The sequence below is a fragment of the Manacus candei genome, unplaced genomic scaffold (assembly GCF_025592945.1).
Source record: "Manacus candei isolate 608988 ecotype Guabito, Panama unplaced genomic scaffold, ASM2559294v1 h1tg000043l, whole genome shotgun sequence".
NCBI classification, from domain to species: domain Eukaryota; kingdom Metazoa; phylum Chordata; class Aves; order Passeriformes; family Pipridae; genus Manacus; species Manacus candei.
Window position 1 is genome coordinate 9,865,477 of NW_026138091.1, and position 14,651 is coordinate 9,880,127.

Below are 14,651 nucleotides of genomic sequence, written 5' to 3' on the forward strand. Positions count from 1 at the left end.
GCGCGAGTCCCGCCGGCGCTGCCGCCCCGCCACCGCGCGCACATGTGGCGGCGCGGCGCGCGCTGAGCGCGCGGGGCTCCCAGAGCTGCGGGAGCCCTGAGGGGGCGCGGGGACCGGGACCGGGACCAGGACCAGGACACGGACCAGGACTCGCCGGTCCGTGCGGGGCAGCGGCCGCGCCAGGGGACGACGCAGCGCCAGGTGAGCACCGGCGGTGGGGGCCGGCCGGCTCCCTCGGGAGTTTCCGCGCGGTGAAGGGAGGCACTCAGGGCCGCGGGCCGGGGCCGGGCGCCGGCAGGAGGGGAGAGAAGGGGAGGGCAGGGAAGGCGCGGGCACTGCCGTCCCGCTTCGGCCCGGCCTTGGCCCGCGCAGAGCCCGCCGGACCGGGGCGCTCCCGCCGCTCCGCCGAGCTGGGCGGAGTTTGCTGCCGGCTCCGGCCGCGGATGCCCCCCTTTCCTTCCCTCCCCTCCCCGCCTCTGCTCTCCGCTCCTCTCGCCGCCCGCGTCGTGGCGCCGGCCGGGAGGGAGCCCGGGCCGGCCCGGTGCCCCCGCTCGGCCCCTGCGGGTCCGCGTCCAGCTCCCGGGGCTGGAGGGGAACAAAGCGGGGCGGCAGCGGCGATCCGGGGCCCTCCGCGCCCACAGCTTTTGTGGAGCCGCCCCGGGAGCAGCGGCAACCCTGGAGCCCTGCCCGGGGACCCTGCGCGGCGCTGAACAAAGATACGGCCCGGCGAGGCACCGCCGTCCCGCCGCTCCCGGACCGGCCTCCTGGAGCCCTAAACATCGGGAGCGTTTGCTGGACGAGCGGCTTCTGAAGTGTCCGGAGTTACCGGGGGCCTTGGAGTTGTGGAGGAAGTTGCACGAAGAGGCTCAGCTCAAAGCCCAGCTCTGCTTTTGTGCTGTTGTGGGATCGCGAGTGACTTAAACGTCGGCAAAGTTGCGCAGAGTAGCGCTGGAGCCCGGAAGCAATGCAGTTACCGAGCCAATGACATACTCTCCAGTACTACTTCTGTTTTATAGTACATGGTGTCCTATTTTCTTTTTTTTTCCCTTTGGTGAGTATTAAGGAATATTATTAGCCTGAGCCCTAAATGTAACTCATCTTTGACAATCCATCTCCACGTTTATAACGTTTTCCTCCACGTTTTCCTCTTACAATGTTTTCATCCTAGACTACTAATTAATTTTAAATTCTTAGGAAGAATGAGATAACAGAAAGGCCAGGTAGTTACCGTGTGTTTAGTTTCAGTAACTAGGTGCTGTTGGCAGAGTCATTATTTAGAATGTCAAGAGATGGTTAAGGCTGTGCCCATCGAAGTAGTAATTATATAATGGATAGAATGCTCCTGATTCTTGAACGGCTATTTTAAGATTGTAATTTTGTAGCTTTGGTAACCTTAAAAGGGAAATCTAGCTAACTTAGTGTCTGATGTTAAGTTTGTAGATCACTGATGTATTATGTACTTTTGATTTTCTTTTCAGTGGATCATAGTTTTCAGTGTAATCTAACTTAGTTTTACTATGTAGGTATTCAGACTCTTACATGTGGGAGAGTCATTTTGTCAGGATTTCGTTTGATCTTCGCAGAAATAAGTGGTAGGTTTCTTAAATGAAATGACATGGTGACAAAAATTTGCTATTATTTGGTTGATTATATGTGGTAATCCATGTCTCTTGTTTTTTAACTGGAAAAGCTGTATTTAGAGATTGACAGTATTAAAAGAAAATGGATAGCATCCTCTTTAGAGGCATGGAAATGACTTGGAAGTGATCCCAAGTACTTTTTCAAATGTTTCCTTTAGCATTTCTAGGAATACAGTGTTTGTTTTTCGGATTTCCTTAGATAAAGATGAAAAATATTGGAGGTGGGGGGAAGGCTATTTAGACTCTTAGTCAGAATATTAGATCTCTTGAAGCTTTCCTGTTAGTAGTTTTACATTTGCTGATGTGTCAACTTCCAGAGTGACAAATGACACAAATAAGAGATATATCCATTTTCTTTCATGTTTCACTTACCTAAAGTCTGCTCGTGAATGAGCAGAACGAACAACAGCTTTGTGGCCTGGGCAAGTGGCACTAAGAGGAAATCTCTCTCTTCCAAATGATCATGAAAGAGAATGTTTTTCAGTGCTTTAGTAGCAGTAAGCCTGGGTTCACTTGTTTGCCTCGTATTCGGATCATCTTTATGACTGGGAACACTTTTCCAGGTATACAGTGAGTGTTTTGACCCTGAATTTATGGTTCTCCAACACAGTATGTTAAGGTTTGACCCCACAGGCAGATGTAAGTTTATCATGTTCTCTGGTTAGTCAGCTATTGCTTTCGAAACATCCAGAGGATAGAGTTTTTGTGCTCTCAGCTGGCTGTAGTTTGGTGCAGTTATTGCATGACTTCTAGCCCCTGGTTTTATAAAACTTGTAAATTGTTCTGCTCCTCATACGTGATGGTTCTTCTCGGGTTACAAACATCTGTTGGTTTTTGGTTTTGTCTCCTGTTACAGGGATTCTTTGCAGAATCTTCTCAGTTTTCCACTGTCTTGAGTACTAAAAAAACCTGTGCAAAAGCTTTATATTACTTAAGTTTGCTTTATATGGTAATTAGAGGATGATTTTTCTTTCAATTAATGATGTATTTAAACATATATGATATTAATGGGGGTGAAAAAAAGCACTGCTGATAAGAGTTTGATGGGCTGACTTGCCATACCTGCACCAAAATTCTTGAAGCCTGGCCTTTTGTCAGTACACTGTTCAGTGTTCAGAGTTTTTTTGCCAGCGATCTAAGGTGAGGTAGAAAAAATGTCCTTCCAGTTAATAATTACAAAAACATGCAGAGCAGTTCCTGATGATGGCTAAACTTATTGTTCAGTGTTGTCAAGCATCGTTATCAGTTCGTCTGAATGAATTCTGAAATAGTTACAGTTGATCTGCTAAACCCTTTAAGGCTGAGTAGATTTTATAAATCTCAGCATTTCCCAATCTTTTTGCCTATTTTTTTTTTACGTGTCGGAGGTGCAGTGTGAAGCATCTTCTCTAGTCATCAATTCCAGAGATCTCTAATGTGAATATGCTTTGGAGCACTTCAAAACAAGGGCTAGTTCATGGCTTTTCATAGCTTTTCAGCAGTGTAGGCACATTTTGTTTCATCTGTATATACTAATCCACTTGCCCTGAAGGGCAGTGAGCAGAGAGGATATGAGTGGAGTGACATCATATCTGCCCTACTTGTTTGATGTCTTTTCACTCAACAGTTGAGGATAGGGTCACAAGCCAAAAGCTGTAAACATCTGAGTTTTGGTTTTGAGAATTGCTTAGTTTTGATACGCTGAACTAGTTGAGAAGGATGATTCTCTCGTGTAGGAAGTTATCTGCAGTTGTGAAATAACAAAGGGAGGGCTGTAGATGCCAGAAGGTGGAAGATGAATGGTGAATGTATGTCTGCCTTTCTGTTCCCTAAAGCTGCAGCTCTGCTGTCTTGAACAGCTGTTCATCACCTCTACATCTGGGTCTGGTGGAGCACCAAAGGATGGTGACTGCCTTGGAAGGGCTCTCAGAGGCTGAATGTGCATAATCTGTACTTAAGTGGCACACACCAGATGCAATAAGTAGTTTTTCTCTGTTGGCAACTTTTACCAAAAAAAAAAACAAACCACCAAAACAAACAAACAAAAAAAAAATGGAAGTTGCCTCTTCTTGAAAGCTTCAACTTTCCTTCATCTTATTTTTGTGGCACATCAACTTTCCTGAAGGCTTTTAGTTGGAGAAACAAATTCAGTTTAGCTAAATCTGGAAGTTGTCATTTCCTTAGGTAAGAAATTAGGAGATTGTTAACTGACTTGGCAAAGGATGATCAAAATACTGCATTTAATTTATTCAGGAAACAAATATATATACACACAATACATATAAATATATACACACAATACATATAAATATATACACACAATACATATAAATATATACACACAATATATATAAATGCCCTGTAGGCATTTGTGCATCTGTGTCTTATATTTGCATGTGTTGTGCTTAGATGAATATTTTCTCATGTTCATTTTTTTATTAGCGAGTTATGCTGTCTCACAAATTTATTTTGATGATGAAACAATAGTATTACACTTTTTTCCTCCATGAAAAACACAGAATTTGAATTTTAACTCAAAAATATAGTTTGTGGTCTGTGATATTTCCTCTGAACTTTCTGAGATTCTCGGGTTTGCTGTGTGTATAAATTTATATATATATATATATTTAAAAGAATACATAGAGAGAATTGGGAAGAAGTAGAAATACATCTTCCAGAAGCTGGTTTTTAAAGCCTAATAGTGTGGTAAAATTGCAGTATCTGATCAGTTTTTCTAGTAGACACCAATAATAATGTCTTTCTAAATGCATTTTTTAAGGATTGGTGAGCTCCTGTTAAAATACAGTCTTTGTTCCTCTGTTATTAGGTCAGTAAGTACTGCTTAGCTGGGATCTGCCTTCACAGGTACTATCTGTGAGTAAACCCAAGTGATGCATTTAGTGATGTTTGGAACTTTTCCAGGCTAGTATGAAATTGCTTGGAAACTTAAAGTGAGTTAACACTTGTCGTCTCTCTACTTACTACCTGGCTTTTGTTAGAGTGCCAGCAGTAATAAGGAATGTGAAATTCCATGGGATCAGTGTTGTGACAGAAGTCTTCATATATGTCCATACCTTTAGATAGCAACAGAGGCCAAAACTGCAGCAATGAAGATTTCTGCTTTTCTTGGTGTGCCACAGGAGAGGTGGCGACACATGAAACTGGGCTGTACTGATACTCAAAATTTGATTATTAAGGTAGAATCTGAAGGTAGATGCACAGTCTTAATTGGCCTGGTCACTATCCAGAGCAAATAGCTTCAGCAGGTCTGGACATGGAAGGGACAGTCTTTTCTGCTTTCTCTACAACTACTGAGTAAGCACTTCATAAATGCAGTTTAACTTTTTGTTAAACATTCTTTGTTAACTGTTATGTGAGAGGTAGTGACCGCTGCGGATATGGATGGGTGTAACTAAAAGTACTTGGAAGTCTTATGAAATAGTTGGAGAAAATCAATCTATTAGGACTACCTTGAGCTCGTTGGAGTTTTGGTTTAGAGATATTACTAAATGAAGATGTCCATAACAGTGAAAGTAAAGTATATTCTTCTCTATTAACCTATGCAATTGTGATTTTTAAGATGCTGTTTCATCAGCCCAATTAAGAAAGGTACCTTATGCAACTCTTGGATAAGTGAGTGGGTCCCAGTGGTTATTTTGTGGTTGTTATTCTGGCAAGGAACTTTGAATGACAATTTGAATGACAATTCATCATTGTAGGGAGCTTCTAGTAGTGTTGATGTGGGAGACTTAAGTTCTTTCTGAAGCTTTGCAATGACATAGAATAGAATTAGAACAGAATTATAAACAAACCTAGTTTGGTTACTTAAGAATTGATAGTAAAGTATTGTTTTGTTATAGATAATTTCTTGATGCCGTACAGATGGTGAAGCCAAAATGGTAATTAGCATGATTTTCTATTAGACTCTCTTCACAAGTTGAAAGGAAAGTAAGGTGATGGAGTTCAGGTTGTATTTTCAAGCTCAGATCTGACTTTGCCATCTTGCATGGTTAGTAGTTTGTATTACCTTTTTTGCATTGCTACTGGTGTTGAGATCTTCTCTCACATACTTCTCTTCCATTCCTGGCCATGTTTTTCTAGCTTTATTTTAGCTGTCTTGAAAGTTATCGCTGAATAAGGGCTGTGAAAGCAAGATCAACAGTAATTGAAAGTGCTTACTCCTCATCTATCTACTATTTCTGAAATGACATCTGATGCATTGTTATTCTACAGATGTTGGAGATTTCGTGCAAAATACAATTATGCTTAAAATTATTTTAGTTGTCCTAAATCCTTTGCAGACTCTATTTTTCCACAAATAAAGCATTTCTTTTTGTCCTGGTTTTGTAAGAAGTTAGTGTAGGTCTTTGATCTGAGCTTATAAAATACTGTTACTCAAAGCCAGAAGAACCTTGAGGGCTATGTTTTTGACATCATAGCTTTTATCTAGTGCATTTTTTTTAAAAAAGCATGCCTCAGAGAGGCAAAACGTACTTTTAAATGGCCATGTTATTTTCTTTATTTTGTTTGGTTTTGACTCAATGTCTGTATGTTTTACATGAAATCTGAAGTTTCCTTTTGTGGAAATAAAATTTTTTAAATACTGAACGTGTCATCTCACTGAAGTCTTGATTTGATGCTTAAAATGAAAGATCAGCATGCTTTTAATAGAGGACTCAAGTTCAGGGTATTTTTATCAAGCCTGTGTGTAGGTTCTATCCAGTCTTCTGTAGTGCATTTTTTTCCATTTAAGTTAATCCATGAAATTATCGGGGAGCCTGTGCATTACGTAAATTTTGTTAGAGGAGTGTCTTTCAGTTTGGAGGAGTTCAACATTCAGACTACTACCCTGGTTGTAGTTGAATGAAAAATTAGTGGTAGTCTGTAGTTGGACAACTGCATGCTGTTTCTTCCTTTGATGGATTCATCCCTTTTGTCTTTGGCTCAATATGCTTCTCTTATCACCTACCACTCTGTTTCTATTGCCCCATTACTTTTTGCATCTTCAATGTGGTTCTTGCTGCTGCCCCTGAGCTTTTCATTTGAGTTCAGTCTTACTTCATCAGTTTTGCCCATCATTTTTCATCCAGTGTTGAAAGATCTTAGCTTTTCCGCTTCTGTCTTTGCAAGGTCTTTTGGTTCTGTTCCTGCATCCCTGGTGTTTAAGTCCAGCTATTTGGGTATGATTAGGATGGTATTAAGAAAAAGAAAGATGGTCTTTCTAGTTTCTTTAGCATCAGAGAGATGACTGTAACAAATCCTGCTGTGTTGCCATAGCACTGGCTGAAGTATGCTCATTCATCTTGTGGGAATGTTGCATGTGCGGTGTAGCAGTGGGATAGGAACTTAAAGTTATTCGTGTGTGCTAAACACAGATCAAGTTTATGGGGGAAAAATTAAATGCAACGACTAACAAAGATTTATTGAGTAAATGCAAACTTTTTACCCCCCAGATCTGTGTCATGGCTGTAATTGGAAGGGTTATTTGTGTAGAAAGCATGTTCTTGCTCTCAGTAACCCACTGCCAAATATCTGCTCTTTGGTGGAAAGCATGAAAATACTAGTGCTTCCAAGTGGCAAGAAAAAAGTACCTTTTTTTTTTTTTCTTTAAACTGTTCTTGGAAATGGCTGAGCCATTTTTGCTGACTTTGGTATGTAATGCTATCCCTTCCAGCTGCAAAAGTGCGCATGTGACTAAGGACCCTCAGCAGCGGAAGGCAAGGTCATGAGTTTATGCTGATCTGACTGAGTTGCTTCAACAACATGCACCATGACAATAGTACCTAATCCCTAATGAGTTCCTGTTGTTTTTAAGTCTCCATTTCACCCAGTTCAATCACAGACTACTTAGAAGAAACACCTAAGTGCTGAAATGTACATTTTGTGAGAGAATATTATATACACTTTTTCATATTTCTTTGTATCGTGGTAATTACTATAGTATTTCAGTGTTTTATTATCAGTATATGAAATGATGTGACTTAACCAGTGGCACACACAAATGTTTTCTCCATGGGGGTGGTTGTGGTGTAGCAGTTCTTCTGTTGGAAGTCGTATCATACACATGCACAGGAGGAACAGCAGCACAGTGCATATTGCCTTCTATTGAAAATACTGTTTTGGAAAGCAAAATAAGATGGGCTTTTAATTTCTGTGAATATATGTTTTTTTCATCTTGTATCAGTCTTTAGAAGGTTTTATTCATCCTGTCTTCTGTATATGAAGCTGTTTTTTTCACTGGGGAATTAACTATGGCTCCAGTGAATGTTTCCTTCTTATGACAGTTGTGAACCCAGTTGGGCACTTTTGTAAAGATTAGTTTGGGGATTGTCTTGTATAATTCAGAACATCTTTGGAAAGCAGTGTTAGCAGCAGCAGCCTTACTGAGGAGCTACCCTGCAAAACTGCCTTAGTTCAGCATGTAGGGAATCTACAGGGCTTTGTCCTCACTGCTTTTGCATTGTCAAGAGCTGACACAGTCTTGAATAACCTAATTTGTCCTCTAGCAGAGTGGAAAGGGGTTTTCTAACGAAGTTGAGAAATGTCACCAGGGGGGACACAAGCATAACTTTATATTACAGGTTAGGTTGATCAGCTGTAAATATATACTTTGAAGCAATGAAACTGCATTGTAACAATTAACTCCCCAAAGTGCCTTTTTTTTCTACTTCTTGCTGACTAGCAAGTTTAGCTTTATCTAGCTCTTGGTCTGCGAACTGAATTTTCTCTAATGCAAGGCCATCTTGGTTGTCAGTGGTCACTCTAAACATACTGATAGTATAGAGCTGTCATTTCACTATTCTGTGGCAGGTAATGTCACATGGCTTGAGGAGTTAACCTCACAGCTGATGGCAGATACTGAAAATCCTGTAGGGGTAATTGATTTAAATTGACTTGTGGAGAAATCTGCTGATGTACAGTTTCTCATCACCCTTAAAATGAGTTCAGAAGATACCCTAAACTTCTGCTACCTATCCTAGTGGAACAAAGTGTTTTATGGTAGACAGTGCAGAAAGAGGAGAAATAAAATTTGCCTCCTGTAGTTAGTTACTCATCAGTGCCAGTAAAGTAACTAGTTCAGTACTATACTTAGATTTGTCCTATCTAAAAGCTGCTAACTGCTGTGCAAACTTGTAATCAGTTTTCCTTCACGTCTTCATGAGCTTCTTCAGAAAATGGGCCTTTGTCTCGTGTGCTAGCATGGTGAGAACTGATGAATACAGGGAAACCTTCTTCAGTGTGTTTTTGACACAGAGAATTAATATCCCTTCAATGCTTTAGCTGTTTTGGTCCAACATCATACCATTTGTGGCTTGATGGAAACATCAGTCTTTGTATGGATTGTCCCAGTAATTATGTGGATGATGGGTAAAGTATTTTTCAGTTACTGTTAGTAATTGTAGAATACTAAAGAAGCTTGGGGATCAGCATAGGTTGTCGAGGCACTGATAAGTGAAGTGGTACTGCTGACAGTGTTTGGCTACCTTTTTATATTATCCAGTAAACAGAAGTATTTTACATGCTAGATTCTATAGAGTTCAATCTGATTTGTAGCAGCACTTCCAACACACAGCTTTCTGTAAAACACATGGTTTGTTCCATCAACGCCCCGCCCCTCTTTATAGAATATTCTCAAATATGTGAGGTCTTACTAAATAGCATCTTTATTACTTTACTACTCCCTTGACTTAATGTGAAAAGGCCTGTACAGCAGGTTTTGAGGCAGTTTATATTTATAAGCTTTATACAGAAAGATTACCCTGTGTGTGTGTCCACTCTAAGGTTCTAAGTCTTCCTTGAAGCTCTTGTCTCTTTGGATAGTCAGACAGGTTACTAGATGATAGTTGCTGCATCTGAGCCACTGCACCAGTTCTCAAGTGCGTTCGTGCCTGTCTTCCTTCCTTAGGAGGCAGTGCAGTGTTGTACTGTGCAGTTCTGTGAGTGCTGACTGGACATGCGTGTTGAGTGTCTGCAGCTGCTGTTCACTTTGTTATTGTTGAGGTGGCCACAAAAATGGCATTGATTCCAGCATTGATTCCAGCAGGGACATAGCTGTAGCCACAGCATCTGCAATTGAAGTGTACATGTCAGTGTCTTGCTGCCAGACTGTGGAAAAAGAAATCCAGAGGAGGATAGGTGTTGCTTTGGGTGTGGTTTTTTTACCTTCTTTTGTGTAGGGAGGGGGAAGAGCAACAGATGGCAGTGGACTGCTTAGGATGATGTAGTTCTAGCCATTTGGCTGTGATAGTTTTATCCTGTGACTTTACCTTGTGTTTTCGTAGACCTGGCAGCTAATCTATGTACAGCTGTGTCCTTGAAGGGAAAGCTTGACAACAAAGTCTTAGCTGTTCTAGCACTGCCAAAAGGGGCAATCCCATTTTATGTCTTCCCTCCCCCATTCTGTCACTTGCAATGTCTTTGGACACCTCTGGCTCTTAGCTGAGTCTGCTCACCCTCACTAGTGGTAAGAAACAGAGCTGCTTCTTTTGGTGGCTGCAAGCTGTTAGATTAGATTAGCTCAGCTCTCTTGGGTAATTGCATCCTTAGAGGGCCTGGAAGGAGTCTTTAAATCAGCAGTGTGTCCTTGCGTAAATAGCACTGATTCTTTCCAAGGCACTGGTTCTACATGAATAGGCTTAAACCACCTATAGAAAAAGATTTCTCTTTTTGTTCCCCAAAGCATAGCACTGGTCTTTTTCTTTCTCCTCATCTTTGTTTGTTCTATAGCATTTGATTTGGGAATTCAGACAAGGTGAAACTTGAGCATACAAAGAGTAAAGAAACTCTTTAAAAAAGTCCCCCTTTACGTGTGCGTGTTGGTTCTATTCTCACTAGTGTTCTGGGCCATGAGATTTTATTACACAAAGGAGAAGATCCAGGATAAGTGCTTCCAGATCCTCAATTTAGCCTTCATTTATTGGTAGGCAAGCAACATTACTCAGTTGTCACTTGAAACAAGTCTACTGTCCAGGCTCTTCTGACAAATCAAAAGTTTTTCCAAATAAAAAAAAAATAAGCTGTGAAGGCTCTTGATGTACCTTTACAAATACCCAATAGCATCTTTTTTCCTATTCTTTTTCCTGGTGCATGTGTTGTGGTAGACATGTAGGTCAAAAGATTTTCAAATGTTCAACTGCCATTGAAAATGCTAGGAGTTTCCTCAACCCATCTCCAAGGTGGCACAGGACTGCTGGCAAAATTTTTCAAAATTTTCATTAGCAGCTGGACATTTGTCCCATAATGGTTGAGAGGTTATGGTGAGGCCATTTGAGGAACCCCAGAGGACACTCTGTGTTCTGTCATTTATTACTAAAACAACAACAACAAAAAGTGTTTTTGTAAATGTGACTATTTATTAAGATATGTTTTCCTTAAAAACATATTTGCTGAAGGAAGCAGTTTAAACCTCCTTCCCAGGTTTCTTAAAGACCATCAAAATGCATAGGGCAAAACAGAGTCCTACCTGTTGCTGCCTAAAATTTTGATGGGAGTAAAGAATGTTAATGTTATTTTATTAAGCCAATAAACTGTATACTGAATGTCTGACTGTTTTTTCCTATTTGAAACTGATTGTTTCTTGAGTTTCTAAAAAATCAAAACACAACTAGGAGTCCCCCAAATCCTTTTTAAAGTAAAATATTTTAATAGAAACAGAACAGTCAAAATAAGCTTGCTACTATGAGTATTGGTGCCACATGTATCTAAGAAGTTCGATTACAAATGTTTCCTGAGTTAAGTCTGTTGCAGAAAGGGGTAAGCCAGTCTTGGGCATCATTTTGCACTTGCTCACTTGTTGCACGTGTTCTGGATTTCCAACCCCTTTTCCAGTTGAACCGGGGTACTTCTGTGTAGATGAGTCTCTAGACTGTTACTGTGTTGGAGGAAGAGTGTATTTAGTTGTTGCATTTTATTTACAGGGCGTAAAGAATGCTTGTAAGGACTTTGTCTCACAGTCAGGCAAAATGGAGGCATGTTCTAATTTTGTATGTCGCTTATAGTTAGGCTACTATAATTTTTATTCAAATTACTTTTCTATGTCTATCTAATTTTAAGATTTTAATGTAATAGATTTGTTAGGAAGTTCAGAGGCATGACTTTGAACAGACCAAGTCATTTCTTTCTGCGTGCACAGTGAATTAGTGTTGAAATACATCTGTATTTTTAGGTTGTGAATTGTATGAAGTAGTTTGTGTTAATATAAAAGGTAAATCACACTTATACTTCTGTGATATAGGAACTTGTTTAGTGTGTAAATGGCACTTAGTCTCTTTATGGAGTTCTTTGAGTACTTCATGAAGCTGTGTTCCTCAGATGGACAGTGACAAATCTATTACTGCAATCTACAGCTAATTCTGTTTAAGCACTTTAATTGGCAGATGTATTCCATGAAAAAAAGAATGGGAATTTCCTTTGAAGACTAGCCTAGAAACTTAAATGTGTAACTCCTTTAAAAAACAGGGACATGGGGTAGTGTTGTGTTCTGTTAATATCCTTGTTTACTGTTCTCAATTCAATGTGCTAGAATACCCTTGTCTTTATCTCAAATATGAAATGAAATAAGGTATTTCTCTTACACAGTAATTCCATTGAGAACTTAAAAAAGTACCATCTTGGCTGTAGTGCCATGCTGTCTTTAGGCATTCTTAGAAAGTATTTTATCTGTAGAATTGGGAGGGGGTTGATTTTTTTTTTTCGTCAGCCTTAACATAGTATAGCACTTTTTGCTGTCACGTGCCTTGTATGTGTAGGTCTTGGGGTATATTCTAATATTTCACATCAACTAGGTATCATAACTAAAATGTGTTGGTCACGAGTCAGTGGAATCTGGCATAAGTACTCTGTGGATATTAGCATTTTTCAAATATGTATTAGCCTGATCAGACATGATTAGCCATGGATGTGGACATAAAATCTTCACATGAGCCTATACAATTTGGTAACTGGGAGAATAAATTAAAAAAATAAAACTTTTTTTCATTGTCCTTCCCCCAGCCAAGACTTACGTGCATGGCATACAGCTGGAATGACAAAGTCTCACCAATACTTCCAAATCTCTTTGAAGTTTAAAATAATCTAAAGGAATAGGTCACATTTTGGGACAAATAAGCATTTTGTTTGCTCTTCTTAAACTACCAGGTTCTCTTTTCCTAACTCTGTTTTTAATTTTATGAATTTAATAGTAGTCCAGTGTTAGCTCTTCTCCTATTCCAATGCCTGTGATGCCCCTTTTAAAGTAGTGCAGAAAATAATCTTTCCAAAGTAAATTTGTTAAATAGTGTTTAAATTTTTATGATAGCTTTTACTTAATTTATAAAAATTTCAGTATTGTTAAATTCCTCTTCTGTGTTAAGTAAAATGTGATGTTGAACTGACAAAGTTGTGCTGTGCATATGATCTGTGAAATGCATTAGCAGCACTCAGAATCTGTTTAAATAATAGCTTTGTGAGAAGAGTGGTGTAACCCCACATAAGTGTTTTCAGTTGCTGCATGTCTTGGATTTACTGATATTCTGTCAAAATTTTAGGATCTCTGTTTTTCTAATTATTGGAAGTGTGCCAGAATTTCTGGGATGTTTGTGTGTCTAGAAAGAGTACAATGGAGTAAAAGGTTACTTTTTCTGGGGAAAAATGAATCTGAAGAGCTTCTATGTGCTCTGTTTCTGTAATCTGCTGTAGTGAATTCAAGACCTCTTATAATAAGCATGAACTCAATAGCTGCTGCTTATTTCGGTATCTAAATTGTATCTATTTAAATAATTTTCTGTGGATGTATGCAGAGCGTGGAATTCTTGATCTTGTCTTTAAACTGCCTCAACTATGAGGTGCCCTGGGACTTCTAGAGTTGAGAAATGTTTGAGTACAGCTTGTGGAATTTTCTACTTCTGTAAAGCATTGCTGAGGTTTTGTCAAGATGTAGAGCAGAAGGGATGTTCTTATGTTTTACGTATGAAAGCACGTATACCACACAGCACCCCGTGATTTACACTTGCTGGGACCCCACTTAATTCCTCATGCAAATTGGAGTGAAAGCAACAGACCTCGGTCTCCCAAGTTCAAATATGGTTTTGGTGGTCTTACTAGTCCAAATTTGATGCATATTTTGCTTGTTAAAGGAATTAAATTTTGAAGTAGCAGTTTGGCTTTTGTTGGGTTTCATCTTGTCTAGCTTGCAGAGATGGTGGTCTGGGCAGTCACTGTTACCAGAACTTGCATACAGTTTACAACATTTGATGCAACTCAGTTTGTATTAGTATTAGTGCTAGTAACCAATCTACAGTTGATACCATGTATCCTAATAATATGTTTTGAAGCAATTTTTTGTATCAAAATGGGATAACAGTGTAGAGGGAAATCCCTTATAGCTAGGCTTTTGTTTCTTTGTCTCTTCACTTTCCCCTACCCTCAGGTGGCTTGATTCACATGTTCCTTTTGGAGGGATTAAAAAGTAATTTCTAATGGGAACATTGAAGCCATTTAGAATTCTAATTACAGATTTCTAATTAGTTTCACAGTTTTGACCATTTCTTTAGTGAACTGTCGGTGTTTGAGGCATTGCTTTTCTCAGTATAAAGAAATAATCATTAAAATACTTCCTGCTGCCAAGATAAAGCAATAAATACTTGATTAGAAGGAAAGTTTGGGGAGGCAAATTCTGTCTCTTGCTCTTCTGGATATCCTGGTGGTAGAGGGAAAGTAGTGTAGTTTGTAAGTGAAATGGGAGGAAGTTTGGTTGAGGAGTGTGATGGCACTGAAGAATGAGAATAAACCTCAGTCAGTTTATTTCAGGTTTGACTGCTTAAAAGCAGATCTTGGTAATTTCTGATTTCTTCAATCACTTGTGAAGTTTTAATTTGTCCTTATAAATAATAATTTTAAGCTTTATGTAGTTCAGAAGAAAACTGCTGATCCCTCTAGGGCTGCTGGGTTGGAGCTTTAGGTGCATGTGCCATCTCTGCTGTGACTGCCAAGTAGGAAATGCAGGAGATTCGGTCCTTGGTATAGATACTTTTTTTTTCAACTGTTTCATTCTAT

General features: G+C 39.7%; 1 protein-coding gene across 2 annotated transcripts in view; it reads left to right on the plus strand.

Moving 5' to 3' along the window:
* Nucleotides 1-15: 15 nt before the first annotated feature.
* The window catches only part of SCAF11 (SR-related CTD associated factor 11), a 49,038-nt gene continuing 34,402 nt past the window's right edge, over nt 16-14,651 (plus strand). The window contains exon 1 of one of the 2 annotated variants that reach the window (XM_051795742.1): nt 16-201. The gene's annotated coding sequence lies outside the window, so the exon portion shown is untranslated. Of the gene's footprint in view, nt 202-332; nt 1,052-14,651 lie in introns of those variants that run through there. The other variant, XM_051795741.1, reaches the window with a different exon arrangement.